We start from the raw sequence: 18,185 nt of genomic DNA on the forward strand, positions 1-18,185 counted from the left end.
TAAAGTGATCTGAGAAGGGAGAAACGCCAACAACATTGGCCGCTCGCTTGGCCTAAGCCGTTCGACCGTTGCTACCATTATCAAAGATAAAAGAGCGCATCGTTGAACATGTGAAAGGATCTGCTCCTATGAAAAGCGACAGTGATAACTAAGCAGCGTAGTGGTCTAATAATTTGAAATGGAAAGGTTATTGGTGCTTTGGTTGGAAGACCAAAATCAACGGCGTATCCCAGTCAGCCTTATGGTGATTCAAGGGAGAAAGGCCGAAAAGATTTGTTTTGAAAGCAGCAACTTCCTTCTGGAAAGGTTCCTTCTTTTTCCCCCCTCCTTCACTAAACTCCCAACCTCCCCAGTCTCTCCAGCACCGCAGCTTCCTCTCCCAGTGTGCAAGCCAATCAAACTAATAAAGGTAAGGAAGTTGTTTCTCTCGTTGTTATTGATAGGTATTTACATTAAATCATGTGGATATTATTTTTTCAATGTTCCGACGTTACCGCTGAAAATCCGTGGTTGACGATGAATCGTAAGAAACGGATCTACCGATCCGTAACTCGAGGACCCCCTGTATACAGACTTCATAATTGTGAAGGCCCCTTTAAATTCCTTCCCATCTTTTCCTAGTGTGGTAATTTGGTGGAATTACACTGCTTGGTATGGTGGAGTTTCCTCCAGAATACACTTTGCTTTCATTGACACGTAGAATTTTCCTTGTGCACAGATCTGCTGGTGATTTGTAGCCAAGTGACTCTGCCACCAACCTATCTTTCGTTTCCCTCTTCAATACATATATGTTTGCTATTGCCGTTAGGTTTTCTTTCACTGTCGTCTAACTAAAAACTCTGCTTGAATCCTGTATTTAATTTTCCTTTTGTAATTGTTTGTGGTGTTCATAAGGTCATTTTATTGGATTTCAGGCACATTGGCTCTGTCTATTGCTTCGGCTAGTTCTCAGTTCTGAGTTCTGAGCTATGCCGTTTGTAATGTAGTATGATTCAGTACATATCCCAAGGACTACAGTTCTAATATGAAAATTTGGTATCTTAAATCCGGAACCAGAATTAATACCCTTCAGTTGTGCACTGAACACTAGTCAGTCGTACATTTTGATCCTGAAGTTGGGCTAAATTATTTAACACTGTGTATGATTAATTTTGGTTTGTGGTTTACACTTTACTTTAAGTGTATAGGTCTTAGTCAATCAATTGGGCTCATGGTTTCCACTTATCCTTGTTCTGCATTTTGTTTTTTAGGCAGCTTGCCTTTCAACAAAATTCCTCGAGTGATTCCACTAGTAAGGCTCTTAAAATTTTTCTTGTGCCCTGTCTTACTATATTGATAATCCTAACCCAGAGTTTAGAGTTTTATGCATATTTACTCTTTGATTTGTTGTTAGATAAGACTTCACTATTCAGCTGACTCTAGTCTACAGTTTTAACTTTGTAAAGGCAAAAGTCTTCGGAATGAGGTGAGGCCATTTATTCCTTCAGGGTTGTAGTCGAAATTCCAAGTTTTCTAGTCTGTGTTTACAGTCCAGCTTAGGAACAAATACTTTCTATGTTTGGCTCCTGCTGCCTGTGCATACAGCCTTCATGGATTAAGTTAATTTTTACACATTGAAGAGATTTGGGGACAGACCAAGAGGGTGTGTTCTTGAACAACATTAATATTGGAAGATTGAACACATTACACAGTGTGATGTTATGTTTTCCTTCATTGTAGAGAAAGGAGGCAATGTGTTTTAAGGCACTGGTGTGACTGCTCCTGCATTGTTATGGATGAGAGCTTCTTGCCTGCTCTAAAAGACAGCTGATGGGATATCCCAAAATAAATAAAATTATCAACAACACTGGTTGGCCTCTTGATCTTTGAAAATAGTCTACAATGGCAACATTGCAGTTCTTCAGCAGCCCCCTTGAAAAAGTAACAGAGTTTAAAGAAGCAGTCACTGCAGAATGAAAGCCAGGGAGGGATGCTGAACTGCAGAAGGTAGAAGTGTTCACTGCAGGCAGAACGTGTGTGGGGCTGTTGAAGAATTGCAGAAGATAGAGAAGCTGTCGCTGCTGAAGATAGAGAAGTGGTCTCTGCAGGCAGAACATCAGAGGGTGTCTGAAGAACTGCAGAGGGTATAGTAGCGGTCGTTGCAGCCAGAACGTGAGTGGGCCTGCTGAAGAATTGCGGAAGGTGGAGAAGCAGTCACTGCTGAAGAATTGCAGAATTACAGAAGTATTCCCTGCAGGCGGAACGTGAGTGGGGCTGCTGAAGAATTGCAGAAGGTGGAGAAGTGGTTACTACAGAATGTCAAGGGGGCGGCTGAAGAATCTGAGAAGGTAGAGAAGCATTATTAACTGCCTTGTAATGTCTGATGCCATTATTAACTGTCTTGTAATGTGCCTATAATTGGAGTGATTAAGTGGTAAATTGCTCTTTACCCTCAAATATGGAAATAAAGACTATTATCAAATAGTATTTTATACTAAGACTATTATTAACAAGAATAAAACATAGCCCGATGCTTTGTAGAATAAATGAATATCAATTATCTTACTACTGCCAAAAACCAACAAGTAATTAAAGTGTACTTCTGAGAGTACACTCACATTCTGTAAAAATTAGGCGCGAGAGGAGAGGACAACACCAGCCAAAATCTCTCTTTACTTTGGCATGTAATCTGTGCCACTCCACCTGCTATGCCATTTCAATACTACAGGGAAGCACTACCATGACCAAACAAGAACAGTCATAGTTCAAAACCAAAAGTTCTTGGGTCAAACAGGAATTTAAATCTGCTTACAAAAACTTGGCAGATTCTGACCTAAGTTAAACCTACTCCAAACTCAAATGGAAAGCTACAAACCTTACTTCTACAAGTGTAAAGCAGCACACCTTACATGCAAACCTGAAACCTTTTCAGCTTGTTCACAGCTATAAAGCCTGTGATACATCCAAAGAGAAGAAAACCAGATTTATACAAAAAATTTCCTTTCTTGCATTTACAGCCAATAATCACCCACATAAAAGATGATAGCCACCCATCTTCAGAAATTGGCCAGTACAAAGGATCAGCTACTGAAGAATTTATGGTGGGCATGGGCAACCTAATCTTCAGAAAAGCCACTTACTATAGACCGTAATTTCTAAAATGCCACCAAAGAGGAGCTCATCTGGAATACCCTAGGTAACTATGACAATTAACCTGGCAAAAGGTCCTTACAAACTATGATACCCATGTCAAAATCAAATGAGTTTCATGAAATAAAGTAAAATCATACAAGGTAAACTTTCATTTGGAAAACCTTCCACCTAGGCCTCACAATGACATTCTGTAGTCAACCTTCACTACAATTCTATCAAGAATCTGTTGGCTAGAAAACCGTTCTCCAAATTCCACAATGATAAATTGTGACAATCTAAGAATGTGCTTGAACTTTCGCAACTGTGAATGCAGAATCTCTCTCTCAAAATTTAGCAGTGACAAATTGTGAATGTAGCCAACATTTCATCACATGCACATATGACCTTCCAACCTCAAGGTCCATGGAACAAATCACCAAATAATTTCTTCAGCATTATCATTCCCCTCATATATACTGGTAACCTGTGACAATGGCAGCAACTTTTAAATCCAATTCATATTTCTAGCAGGTTGTAACGTCTCTTAATTAAGAATAGTTAAGCACTAAAATAAAAATTAACTAACGTCTAAGTTGACCTAGCATTATAATGAAAAAGAATATTTCGCTCTTGCCATACAGGATCATTTTACTTACAAGCCCAAATTTCTGAAATTCTGTTTGACATTTAAGAAAATACCTACATTTTCATGCAAAAATTACCAATAGATGAGTGCCCATCATTTCTCTTGAGGAGGCACTGTTGACAGTTGAGTGTAATTGTTCACTACAGCATCCTTTCAGATAGCTTAGTTGCGGTCTGTAAATATTTTCTCTTATTCCATTTATCTATTTCCACAGAGATCTCAGGGGTGTAGTAGTATCCTTCTAATTGTCACCAATGACTTCTCAAACCTGTAAGCCTAAGACATCTGATTAACCCAACAAGCCAAGAAATCTGACACTGACCTACTAAAACTACTTGCTACTTGATTAGTGTTAAATTCCGAGGTAACAGCCCTTCTAACATGTTTCCTTTTACACTTGCTGCATCACCACAATTCTAAATAAAAACCAATTTCCAGAAAGACTTGGATCCTCGGTACTACAGTGCTACCTGCTCTTGTAAATGGGCATACAAAATTTCTTGCATCACCCTGAACTTACCAGTCCCATCAACTCCAAATATTATTGGGATGTTTACTGAATGGTTATATACAATCCCACAATATTACACTATACACCGCTGCATCATCCTTATGCACTGACAGCATGCTGACATAAGTGTATTGTATCTACCTAAAACAAAGAAGAAATGATTAAAACAGGGCTACATATATATTACATGCAACATTCAACAGAATATATTACATGCAACATTCAACTGACTGAAATAGTGTTGCTTTAATTATGAGTCTTGCACAAAATAAAATGTTTGTATAGAGATTATTTAACCCTCATTTTTTCTATTTAAGATGGTCTCTTCTCTTATTCACTTTAATACTCATACAGGTACTAACTAATGATATTCTTACTAGCATGCAATTTTAGTCCAAAACAGTTATGAATTAGCAGGCTTAAGCATGGTACACACTATGCCATTATGTATCAGCTACATGATGCAGTAGTGGTGTTGAAAAAAATTAATAGCGGCCAAACCATACTGCAACACTGCTCACTTGTTCTCGAAGTTCAGCTTCCAACAGCAGGATGTTTGCCGATGATGTACTTTGCCAGGAGAGACTACTGTGAGGTGTAGTTGCTGTGTGCAGCAAAAAAGAAAGTTTTAAGGAAGAAACGTAGAACCTTGTGGTGTAAGCAATGGCTTTCTCGGCGACCTCTGAAGGGAAGCTTCAATGAAATATTTTTGGAGCTACAAGTCGAAAATCCAACAGACTTCGAAAATTACACAAGAATGCCAATCCTTGCATTTTATAAATTCTTGGAAAAAAAATTGAGCCAAATATTTGTAGGCAGGACACCAGCTTTCGAGACATATCACCAGGAGCTCGTTCTTGCAGCTGGAGGATCGTATGCAAGCCTCCAATATTCAAACAGGATTTCAAAACAGAGCCTCGGTCTAATCATCCACAAAACCTGTGAAGCCATCTATAATGTCCTTAGGGAGGATTATTTGAAAGTAAGGTTCAAATATAGGTACAAAGTACACAAATATTTTTTTATTACAGGAAACACAGCTCATCAAAACACCATAACTTTGGAGTGTAGAGATCTTCCGTGCCAGTTCCCGACTTCTGTGATGCTTTGATTGCAGCTTTTTAGTAATGTCTTCATTCCGCAATGTACAGTTTACAAAACTCGATAACTCTGATTTTATGGTTTCCAAGCTTGCACTCCTGATGTTTCTCATCTTGTAATGCTTGCATTTGATGTTCCAAACAGATGGATGCTCCTTCAGTAATTCAATAAAATGTAGTGTTAGTCCTTGTCCACTCAAGGGGTTTGGTGGGTGGTGGTAAGCGGACGTCCTCCCCCTCTGAATGTTGGTGCATCACTGAGCCGAGTAATGAAATAGCTCTGCCTCATCAACACGTTGGTGATGCGGCTTCGTGTTGAAAAAGTCGTTTTTCAGCGCATCCATCTAACACTGCAAGCATCATGATGCATAGTGTGTACGGGGCTTAAGATGGACGTCATTAAACATACTTTTGTGTGAAGATAATACCCCGGTAGGCTATGACACCAACAAGACAAACTACAGGGAAAAGCAGGGCTAGAATTTCACTAAGCTGCCACTAACTACTTGTATACCTAACACCACATTCAGTCAAGTGATCATGGGACTAATATTGTACGTTTAATACCTATTATTATTATTATTATTAAAGGACTGGAGTATTTTTGGGATATTAGCACCATTCAAGGATCTTTATCTTTTGAATAGGCTATCTTCAAGAAAATGTTTACAAACATGACTTCAAACATTGTAAGAAGATTACCTGTCAAATCTGCTTCCATCAGCTTGAAATAGCACCTTCAGATCCTGTACTCCAGACTACTGTACGTACTTGCTTTGCTAAACACTAACGAAAGTGCCCTGAGGTCACAATGCCCAGGGTAAATGAGCTATTTCAGAACTGCTGGAAAAACTCTTGAAGTCAGTCTTTGTCTCTTTAATAGAACCTGTGATGCTATTTCAAAGAGCTATAAACCCTTGCCTTGTTTGTTTATTTTTTTTATTTTTAGTTGTAGAATTATATATACTAATTGTTTTTACTTATTTCTTACCAAACCTACAGGCATTATACTTCACGGATGTTGGCTGCACAAATGAGTGACCTTTTTAGGGTTGCTCTTAATGAACACTGAATTCTTACTTCTTTCTGGCTTGGGTCACCTTAGTAGACATCAATTCTATTTTGATACTGATGTATCACTATTTATACCCGTTTACTCAGCCTTGGAAGACTGGTCTCTGCAACCTCCATTCCCTAAGCAATGTGCATTTAAGTTTCTTTCAGTGCTGACTTTATTCAGATTCAATCCTTAATCCATTTGTTCATACCTTATCATTCATGAGATTGAATAACTTACAAGACATTAAAAATGATTTAACACCTAAGCTTTACATGTGTGTAAGCATAAGGCCACCTTTATGTGTTAGGCTTCATCAGGTATATTTCTCATTCAGATATATTCATCATACTCAGTAAAGGTCTTCTTTTCATAAAATATTAGTATACTGTACAGTGCGATATAAGAAGAGAGAGAGGTGGTCCAGTGGGTAAATCTCTATGCACCCACACAGAGATATCAGATAATGTGAAATACCACTTTTCTGCACTAGTACTACAGGTTACAGCAAGACAATTCTCCGGTCATGCAATCTGCATAAGTGAATTCATGGCTATGAGGCCAGCAACAGCAATCAATCTACGTACTGTAAAGTAACCTAACTAGGTATCTTCATTTATTACAAGCTCACTTCCATTTTCAAAACTGTTAATTATTTACCATAATTATTTTCCGAAAGGATAAATGTAATTACCAAAATGCATCCCTCAAGTTTAATAAATCGATGAGTCAATTCAACAACAACAAAGTTCTCACTCAATCATGAACTATCGTAATTACTGATACAGTATGTACAGACAGCTACGCTTGCAGTGTCAAGTTCTCTACTACAGGGTACACCAAAAATTTCAGTACTACATCCTTCAGGATGATAGCAGGCTACTTATTGATCTTTTCTTTTCTTTTTTTCAATGCTTCACTAAGATTTCTAATGCCTCACAAAAATTACTAAAATAATTTTGGTTATACTCCTCCTATACTAATATTGTCAGAGCAGATTATATACTTCAAAATTTTATAATGAGTGTTTAGATGCATCTTGCAAGGCCCTTGGGATAGCCCCCTTACATGTTGACCTTTGACCTAATGTAAACTCCTAAGGATTCAGAGCCAATGGAACACACTTTTTCAGCATTAACCTTTTACCAAAGCATTGGTTAAAGGTGAAAGTTGAAGTGTATATTTTATAGCCCTACCTAATTTTTGGAATTATTATTCTGTACCCAAGTTCAATAGTTTTGGTACTTATCAGAGTAAAAGTGAGTTTCCTGTGCCAGAGCCATCAAAATAGCAGGTAAGGGTTTTTAACCATTAGTGACGTTAACCTATATATATAGGTGTTAGAAAAGACTAGATTATTTTTATTTGCCTTTTATGAATTTAGATCAGCCTTGTTTTTCTAGGTTTAATTACTAATTTTTAAGAAACATTTTGTGGCAGAATAGCCTTTGTTTTGTATGAGCATTTGTTTTATATTATTTTTGAAATTTAAGTGTCCGTTGTCTGGTCATTTTAAGTGTTTAGCGTAAAGTGCTTAATTTAACGTTTCTCAGTGTGGTTAGGCGCCTCCTCCCAGTTTGTTTATATTACCGAACTATTGTTTTAACGATTGTTTTTCTTTTTTTTATACGAGCGTTTATGAACGCGTCTTGGTGATGTCTGGACGTTGGTGCTCGGGCAGTTCAGTTCGGGCTGGAGCACTACCCTGATATTGTACCTTGAGCAGCATACCGATTTGGATTTTGGATGACTATTATTTGGCAGTTTATTTGGACGACGTTTCTTCGGATTACGCTTTGGATCCTCGCCTTGGTCTTTTGCCTGCAGGTTCTCTAGTCACCTGCGACTAGTGTCTCTCCTGCCTCGACCTATGTCTTGTGTACTTCGAGTCGAGACTCGCATGTGCTCCTGTCACCTGCGACTTGAGCCAGTCCTGCCTTTCCCTGACGAGGAGGAATTCCCAGGGAATTGGTGCTGTCGCTTTCTCCCGGCACTTTCGTCTCCAGTCAGCTGCTGTGGTTTTGGGTCTTTGGGAGCTTGCTAGCTCGTGAGATGGTCTGTAGGGAGGCTGACGCCAGGTAAGGCAGTGTTGCTCTGATTTTCGTTTGGGGTCGCCTTCCCTTTATGGTTTTACTCTGTCGTTCAGGACCTGCCCTGATAGCTGATTTGGCGAGTGGATGACGGCCCTAGTTTTGTCTCTCCTCTGATGTATCCACTGATGTGAGAACAACTATATATATCATTTGCATTATTTAATCATATACATAAATATTTTTTCCTATTTGTGTCGTGACTATATAACGTCACCTAGTGAGTCTATTATAGACAAGGCCTTGCGTGTTTAGCTTTGTGTTAATAGGTAGGATTTATAATAGGATTTATAATAGTTTTCTTTTTTTTATTTACTCTGCTTTCCTTCTCTCTTTGGATTAGTGTTAGGGTAGTTTTTTTGGTCTGGCCAGCAAAGTTGTTGGATCCAAACAAGTCAATTATTAATAACTATTATTTCCCCTTTCTTAGTTAGGTCTTAGTTTTAGGGAATCCTGAGTGATTCTAAGGACTGGTATTTGTCTTTCCTTGTTTTTGAGTTATGGTATTTGTCACATGAAACAAGGTTTATTTAAATTTTGTATTTAAGTATTAAATATTGTTCAGTTTTCTTGAGTGTTTGTTTCCGCTGACCCTTAGCACAGAGTTACATTTATTACTGACAACAATTATTATAATAACTTTTATAACAACCCCAAGGGTTGTAACAATAGGACGTCATGAGGCTCTACCCACAGCAAAGATTAGTTTATTTATGGGGAAATCCTCTCTTCAACGTGGCCCTGTCCACTTGCCAATGACAATTATAAGCTGACATTAGTACTCACCCTACGCTTCAGCAATACCAGTGATTCCAAGCAAGATTAGTCATCATACCCGTGATTGCATTACTCTCAAATTCAATTTATCTATTTTTTATTTTACTTTTTTTTTTTTGTTTTTTTTGTCTATCACAGTCCTTCAATTCGACTGGGTGGTATTTGTAATGTGGGGTTCCGGGTTGCATCCTGAGTCCATCACTTTTCTTACTATGTGCGCTGTTTCTAGGATCACACTCTTCTGCATGAGTCCTGGAGCTACTTCAGCCTCTAGTTTTTCCAGATTCCTTTTCAGGGATCTTGGGATCGTGCATAGTGTTCCTATGATTATGGGTACAATTAACACTGGCATATCATATATCCTCCTATTTATATTTTCAGGTCTTGATACTTAACCATGCTTTCCCTTTCTTTCCCTTCAACTCTGGTGTCCCATGGTATTGCGACATCAATGAGTGATACTTTCTTCTTGACTTTGTCAATCAAGGTCACGTCTGGTCTATTTGCACGTATCACCCTATCTGTTCTGATACCATAGTCGCAGAGGATCTTTGCCTGATCGTTTTCTATCACTCCCTCAGGTTGGTGCTCGTATCACTTATTACTGCAAGGTAAGCTGGTGTTTCTTGCACAGGGTCCAGTGAAGGGCTTTTGCCACTGAATCATGCCTCTTTTTGTACTAGTTCTGTGCAAGTGCCGGACATTCGCTTGCTATGTGGTTTATGGCTTCATTTTTCGTATTGCACTTCCTACATATGGGAGAGATGTTATTTCCATCTATCGTTCTTTGAACATATCTGGTTCTTAGGGCCTGATCTGGTGCCGCTGTTATCATTCCTTCAGTTTCCTTCTTTAGCTCTCCACTCTGTAGCAATTGCCTTGTGTCATCGCTGGCCAGTTCTTTAGTCTCTCATATATTGTCCGTGCATTGGTTTGTTGTGCCATTCCTCTGTTCTGTTTCTCATTCTCCTGTGTCTGTATATTTCTGGGTCTTCGTCTACTTTTATCAGTCCTCCTTCCCATGCATTCTTGAGCCACTCATCTTCACTGGTTTTCAAATATTGCCATAGTGCTCTGTTCTCGATGTTGACGCAGTCCTCTATGCTTAGTAGTCCTCTCCCTCCTTCCTTTCGTGTTATGTATAGTCTGTCCGTATTTGCTCTTGTGTGTAGTGCTTTGGGTATTATGTATCCTAGTTTTCTGGTCTATGCTGCGGAGTTCTGCCTTTGTCCATTCCAATATTCCTGCGCTGTATCTGATTACTGGCACTGCCCATGTGTTTATGGCTTTTATCATATTTCCAGCGTTGAGTTTTGACTAGAGTATCGCCCTGAGTCTCTGCATATATTCTTTCCTGATCGTGTCCTTCATCTCTTGATGTTTTATATCCCCTCCTTCCATTATTCCCAGATATTTGTATCCCGTTTCATGTGTGTGTGTTTGATGTTGTTCCCATCTGGTAGCTTTATCCCTTCAGTCCTTGTTACTTTGCCCATATGTATGTTGACTAAGGCACATTTTTCTGTTCCAAACTCCATCCTCATATGCCCAGATACAATCCTTACAGTCTGGATTAGGGTATCTATTTCCCTGATGCTCTTACCATACAGCTTGATGTCGTCCATGAACATTATTATTATTTATTATGAATTATCAATATCATTATCATGTAGGGGTTTCACCAATACTTCCACCGCAGCTGTTGGGACAAAGTTGTTAGCTTGTAATGCTTCCATTTTCTTGATATTCGTATTGTTTCTACTTTGCAAATAATTCAATGTAGGTAATTCATCCACATGACTATAGCCTATGCCTTTCCACAAATACGCTTCCAATGGCTCAAAAGTTTCAGGGAAACCAACCCATACATACCGGCCGTTTTACATTCGAGCTCCACATGGCGTTAGTTTAATAGAATCTTTTCACTGAATATAGAAAAGGATGTATACAATACAAGCAATTTGATTTGGGAAATTTACCAAGGTTAGAGAAATTTACTGTCTTGTGTTCATGTTTTCCATTCAACCCCAAATAGCTGGGACTAAATACTGTCCCCACAGGAGTTTTTCTGTGGAATCACCAAAATATTCCCAGAAATTTCTCAGTCAAAAACTTCGCCCCAAAACTACTATAGCCCCACCACAAACTACCTATCTACCTTCATTTTTTTTTTTTTATATTTCAACCCGTGATGTAAGTGTTATGGTAAATCTGTAACTTTCATTAATCTTAATCAGTAATGACTGATATCCAAATAGACAAAAGTCATCAATGTATGAGACCAAACTTCCTAATAGTATGTTGTCAAAGTTAATTCTGCACTAACATTATTATTGTTTTACAGTACCCAATAATTTCGATTCCCCCTCCAATCCTGCATTATAAACAGGGGCGTGGATATCAAAGTAACCAAGAATTAAAATCAAGGTTCAAAATCAAAGGTTAAATTTTACTTCACTGCATATGGGAGTTGAAAGTATTATTTCCCTCATTTTAATGCGTTTTGAAGGTTTCTGACGTTAGTTTCTTCAACAAATTACCTAATCAACCGTGCCTTACTTAACCTAAGAGGTCCTTACCCTAGCATATAATATATTGGGATTGGTTGGATCATTTGCAAATAAAAGTGTCAAACATTTCAAGCCAACACTAAAACATAGGAAAATGGTATAGCTCAGTGCTATTCAACCTGGGTGGACAGTCCACTTTATAGTGGACGAGATTAAGTGAGGGGTGGACAGCTGTCTAGGGGTGGACTACTGGGTGGACGAGATCCGCACCTGCACGTGTCTGTATAAAATACAAGTCTCTCTTTCTCTTTCTCCTGAAGGTGAAAAAATGGATAAGCAATGTAGAAAAGAGGTGCTTTTTCTGATTTTGAATTATTTGACACTTTTATGAGAGAATGCGGCTGGGAACATGGTATGCAGGCAACAGAGCAGACACTGGAGGTACATATGTCACACTTAGTTATCAGACATCTTACTTTAATGAAAGAAAACCGTGACTTCTATTTCCCAGACAGTGAGAATGAGCAGCTGACCTCCAACATGTTGATGCTTAACCCCTTCACAGATGAAGGAACTGATCATTGTGATGCTCTTTCGGAGCTTCGAGCGGATTCCAAGACATTTGGCAATCCTATAGATTTCTGGGTTACTCTGCTTTATATTCCAGAGTACAAGGATCTAGCTGAGCAGGCAATAGCCATATTTGTACAGATGCCAACATCATATTTGTGTGAGCAAGGGTTCTCTAGTTTAGTTTTGGTGAAGACAAAGAAAAGGAATGCAAACCTGAACTTGGATCCTCTCATGCGAGTTGCACTTGAAAGTCGTCTGACACCTCGATTCAACCTAATAGCAGACAAAATGCAACAGCAGCCAAGCCACTGATTTTTTTAAAGGATATCTATTTGTTTTATTTATTGACACCAAATATAGCAAACATTGTCTGCAATTTTACTTTAGTGAAGGAAAATGCGTCTAAATGGCATGCTTAACGTTATCTTGTGTATTTTGAGCCTCTTAGTTTGAGATGAGGTGTGTAAATATATGGATAAATATGTAAAAGTTAAATAAAAAATAAGAGAAACTGCTTTTATTCTGTTTACATATTCATAGAAATGAGATATGAAACATAGATTTTAAATATTAAAAACGTGAGATTTTTAATGAGACTTTTTCGGGGTGGGGGGGTGGACACCTTCTACTTAATCACCATTAGGAGTGGATGACATTGAAAAAGGTTGAAGCCCACTAGTATAACTTTTTAATGTCCAAAGTGTGATAATTCTTTAAGGTGTAACTTTACCCTTTTTATATTATAAGCTTTGTTTAGCGGTAAATGTTAATAACAGTTTGTGTTTCAACTCATGTTAACTAACTATTACCAACGTCTTTGTTAGAAATTCAAAATTTATATGTAACAGGGATCAAAAGTCCATTAATTATAAAAATCAGAGTTCTTGGACGCTTCCATGGCTCTCAAAAGACTGAAAAATTAGCCGTGGAAATTGTGTGAAAAGTGTCGAAAAGTGTTAGTTTCCTAGTAAAACTGTCACCTGATTGGGTATTCAAGTCACGCGATTCTAGTTTTGTTAAATTGCTAGTCCCAAGTAAAATGTGGATAATCCTCATTGGTTAAAAACTTGCTATGTAGAATACAGTCGATGATGTAATAATGACATAATCTATGTTTTTAACGAACAAACGAGAGCTCAGTCTGAAGAGGAATTTGAGAGAGTTATGAAGTCGAGGGACTTAGTTTTTTTTCAGGTGGGTCAAATTTAATTTTGATTTTTAAATAATTTCTAGACCTAGCGCCGCTTAGATTTATATATCAAACGAAACCTTGGACTTCCCTCTTTTTAGTTTAAGTACTTAAATTTGATAACTTGCTGGCGGAGCTATTGTATAGAATTACCATTTCCTTCGCTCTAGATGCAACCACCTTACTTATAACCACCTTGGGTAGGTAGGATAATGTTTTCTTGCACCGAGAAAATTTTCGAACACCCGCGCCATTGGCCAAAGTTTCGGAGGTGTCAAAAAATGAAACTGATTGGCCAAACGTGTAAGACGTCATAGTGTACCAGTTTCTCTGCGGATTTTAGTAATTACACTGCTCATTTGAGCTAAAGCAAGACAATAAACAATAACAAAAGACTGCGAAAAAATCTGGGAGGAAGACAAGAGTAGCAAGAGTCTGATCGCCGATATTTTGAGTTCTATTGAATTTCACTACATTATCTCACTCATACCACAATTTACATACATTCCAAACATTCTATAAAAAAACATTGAACATCACTGATATCTTCATGCGTCCCTCTGATAAACATTTACCCAAAGTCCTTTAATGCATTTACCCAGTACAACTATACACGGCGAAATACATTTAACACCAAAATCCCTAGTGGTTGTTGTATTTGCGAGAACGTTCCTTGCAGTCCGTGCTGAGTTCCTAAGCCAACCCCTTCTTGAAAATGTGGCTCCCTTATGACTTGTTCATGCTTGGAACAATTCCATTACCAAAAACAGGATTTCTCCGAACGTTCAGTCTTTCTCCAAGTGGCGTTTACCCCCACCCCAAAACCCGACATTCCCCAAGGGTCGCCATGTTGTTAGATGTGCTCTTAGGTAATACCTAATTGGTAGATGGTCGACAATAAACACTACCACCTTCATGAAAACCAAATTCCAAAGTGATCCTAGCTCACGTGGAGCTGTTGCATAGTTTTCCCAGGTAAATTTCACCATATAACAGTTTTAATTCTCCCGATTACGCCAAATTACTATAAATATTGGTAGATCTAAATTACTATTCCGCGGCGGCCTAGACTATGGCAGTTGCGGTTTTTCTATGCAGTTTTACCTCCTTAACAAGCATTTTAAGTAATATTTATTCGGACGACTGTAATTAACCCCCAGGGGCTCTTACTAAACACGGCGAAATACATTTGACGCCTCAATTCCTGGTGGCTTTCGTAGTCGCGGGGACGAGCGATGCGGAATGCTTGTATAAAAAAAAAACCTATATATTTACCGGAGTTCCAATTGTATAGGCTACTGGTTCGACTAGGCTAACAAACCCCACAAGCCAACACCTAAAGCCTTTCATAACGGCGACATTCTCTCTCTCTATTCTAAATAAAATTAACATCAAATGCTCACATTTTGAGGCACCATTTAAGAAAAACACCACACCTGCGATTCTTCTATCGCTGAGAAACACGTCACCTTCCCAAGAACGGCACGATTAATCAGCCTTGCCAGATTCCTTATAACATTTCCTCACGACAAAAGAAACGGAATCAATATGAAATCAAACCACCGCGGACAGACAGTGAACCAAGGATCGTTATGAAGGGCCTCTGTGACGTCTGCCATTTTGAAGATCCATGGATTCCTACAACATTCACAATTGGAGCATTGTTTACCTTTTCACTTGGAATATTTAGTATATCTTCACAGTTCACAATATACTACAAAAATACTCATACCAATGACAGTGTTAAAAATAGTATAGCTTCAATTTCCATGAAAAATCTCGTCTTTTCAACATACTAACCAAGGAGTTGAATGGTGAAATAGAATCTTGGACATAGAATGAAACTCGCTGATAAATATTTCACGTTAAATCTAATTTAATGTTTGCATTGCACGATTAGTTTCTGGAATTGCCAGAGCCTGAAAAATGGATTTTGATATAATCTATGGATGTTATTTTTCCCAAGATTATTGCAATACCATATTTTCCAATCATTCATAATATTTCTCCTATATTACATCTGCTTTAAGGACAATATTTCATGAACTATATTATATGGAAAACAATTTGTGGTTTGCAAAAATAAACCGTAGTTTCAGTTTTAAATATATACTCAGTCTCGCTTGTTTATGAGAAAATATAATGGTTCGGGGGTTTCCAGAAAAAAAGAATTACGTTCCAAATATTTACAAAATGTTTTAGGCAACAAAATAGTGGTTTGCCTTACTTTCCAAAGACATCGTGAAAACTAGAATTTTGCGGCGATCAAAATCATTTTAATATATATCCATTACAAGAAAAAATCCCCCTTCAAAATGCTTAACGAAATGAAAATGCTTAGAGAGAGATTTAGACCGACAGTAACCGCTCCAATCCCTCCTTTGCTGTGCTTAGAGGAGAGAAAATGTGAAAACTGCTTCCACTCTGCACTTACGAGTGCTTATAAAAACTAGCAAACTCTTAAAATCCTTCCTTTGTAATGTTTATTACGGCAGAAAGGGACTAAAGCCCTCCATGAGGGGGTTTAGGAGGACAGAAGCCTGTAAATCCGCTCTTGCAAAGCTCGGTTGCTTGCTTGGTCTAGCGATGATCCGCCTCCCCCTCCCCCCCCCCCATCCAAAACCCCCTTTGGCAATCTGATTATCTGCCTACTGGATTCTCCCCCGCCCCCAACATACCTCCCCCCCCCCCTCCCTCCTACGACTTTTTACAGGTTCGGTACTCAGCTCACACGTCGTAATCTGATGATTGAAGTCCTGAATACACACACACACACATACATGCGCACAAAGACACAATGAATGGACAGTTATAGCCTACATCCACTCGGAATGGTTACCATGTAATGACAGACTTATCACACACACACACACACACAAATATATATAATATATATATATATTACATATATATATATATATTATAATATGTATATATATAATATAATATATTATATATATATCTCTATATATATTATATATATATATATATATATATATATATATATCTATATAGATATTAATATATATATTAATTAGTCAAGGTCTGTAAAGGTTTGTCTGCGAAAAGAAGTTCCCTGAGAGATTTATTACCAAAAAATTGTATTTGAAAACTTGATTTTCCAATCTCGGATCTGTCACCAAACTAAGGTGCTGCCATCTATGGGCATAATAGTTCAAGTTCTGTTGAATGGCAACATCGCCTTACCATGTTGGTTTTACTCGCACTTTACACGTTTCCAACGTAGGACTACTGGGATAGGTCGAGAAAAGGGTGCACTGCATAACATGTTAGTTTAACCTCAAAGGCAACCAATGCAGGCCCATTGGGATAAGACAAGGCTCTGGCACTGGTCTATCAAAGGTGTAAAGACCTTCTCTACCCATTAATCACGATTATGTAACTCATCTAGCAAAGCAGCAAGAACCACGTGTATATGTTTGTATGTAGAATTTCATGGCCTTTTCGCAGACATTTAATTCATCAATGTAAGTCCATTATGTCTTTCGCTATTGTTATTTGACTAACTGCCAAGAGACACAAATTCTCCTCTGTCCGTGTGCTTGTTGCTGTTTGAGATTAAGCTGGCCTTATGCCAGCACGGGCTTCTCATAGAGCAACCCGAAGAACTCCGTGTGCGGATAGCGACAGACGGGGTCGGGCACTCCGTTTCCGTCCGCACACTGCTATGTAGACCTCGTGCCCAGGTAATGAATCAGTTAGTACTCAGTTCTGCCTCTTTCCGACCTCACAAAGGTTATATGATTTCAAATATTGGTTTAACGTCAATGACGGCCTATAAAGACCTACTTTGATATGTATCGATTAGAGCTAAAACCATAACGTTTCAAATGGCATGCTCACCTTAAACAACTACTAATGTAGGATAGGCTTAAGTTGCCAGGCCTAACACCACTTATATCACCTGAGGCTTTACAAGGAGGTCTGTGATATCACCTAAAATAGACTCAGTGTCAAGTCATATCAGAGCCACTGTCGATCCAGGAGGCGGTAAGCAAAGGATCCAGGTATTGTTAACGTCCTGGCGAAGCCTTCATTAGAGTGCTTGTGGAAATCATTGAAGTCCTTTGGGAATCCTTCATAAGGGTCCCGTGGATGCGTTGCTGTGGTCCTTGCAAAGTCTCCTTTGAAATCATTATGAAATCCTTCGTTTCAGGGACGTGGAATCCTCAGGCTGGGTGGAGCCGTTTGTAATTCGAAATGAGAACTTCCTCGAAGTCCTTTAAAAGCATTCTTTCTCCTTTTTCAAATTCCTGCTAAATCCTTCTTTAAAATGCGGCAAAAACTCTAGCAAAATATCCTTTTGGAGTGATTTTGAAAATCCTTGCAAATTCATTATAAAAATTATTTTGATAAACTTGTTAAAGAAAAAAAACATTAAAATATAACTGATAGAATCCTTAGGAGATCCTTACACTGTTCCGAAAAATCCTCGTGGAATCTTTCTCATAATGTTTTAAAAACCCTTATTAAATCTCTTTTGGAATATTGCAAATTACCCATTAAATTCCTTACAAAATCTTCATCACAATCTTGGAATAATTCTCATAAAATTCTTTAAAAGATCTACAGAATATTGGAATAATTCTCATAAAATTCC

At 38.3% G+C, this 18,185-nt stretch overlaps 1 long non-coding RNA gene across 1 annotated transcript; it reads right to left on the bottom strand.

Annotated features, from left to right (window-relative positions):
* Window positions 1-1,323: 1,323 nt before the first annotated feature.
* Window positions 1,324-15,099, bottom strand: LOC135202712 (uncharacterized). The gene is made up of 3 exons (XR_010311796.1): window positions 14,968-15,099; window positions 4,278-4,409; window positions 1,324-2,319 (listed from the first exon to the last, which is right to left on the bottom strand). It is a non-coding gene; the product is annotated as an uncharacterized LOC135202712 (long non-coding RNA).
* Between the last annotated feature and the right edge of the window lie 3,086 nt (window positions 15,100-18,185).

Source organism: Macrobrachium nipponense, chromosome 33 (genome assembly GCF_015104395.2).
Source record: "Macrobrachium nipponense isolate FS-2020 chromosome 33, ASM1510439v2, whole genome shotgun sequence".
NCBI classification, from domain to species: domain Eukaryota; kingdom Metazoa; phylum Arthropoda; class Malacostraca; order Decapoda; family Palaemonidae; genus Macrobrachium; species Macrobrachium nipponense.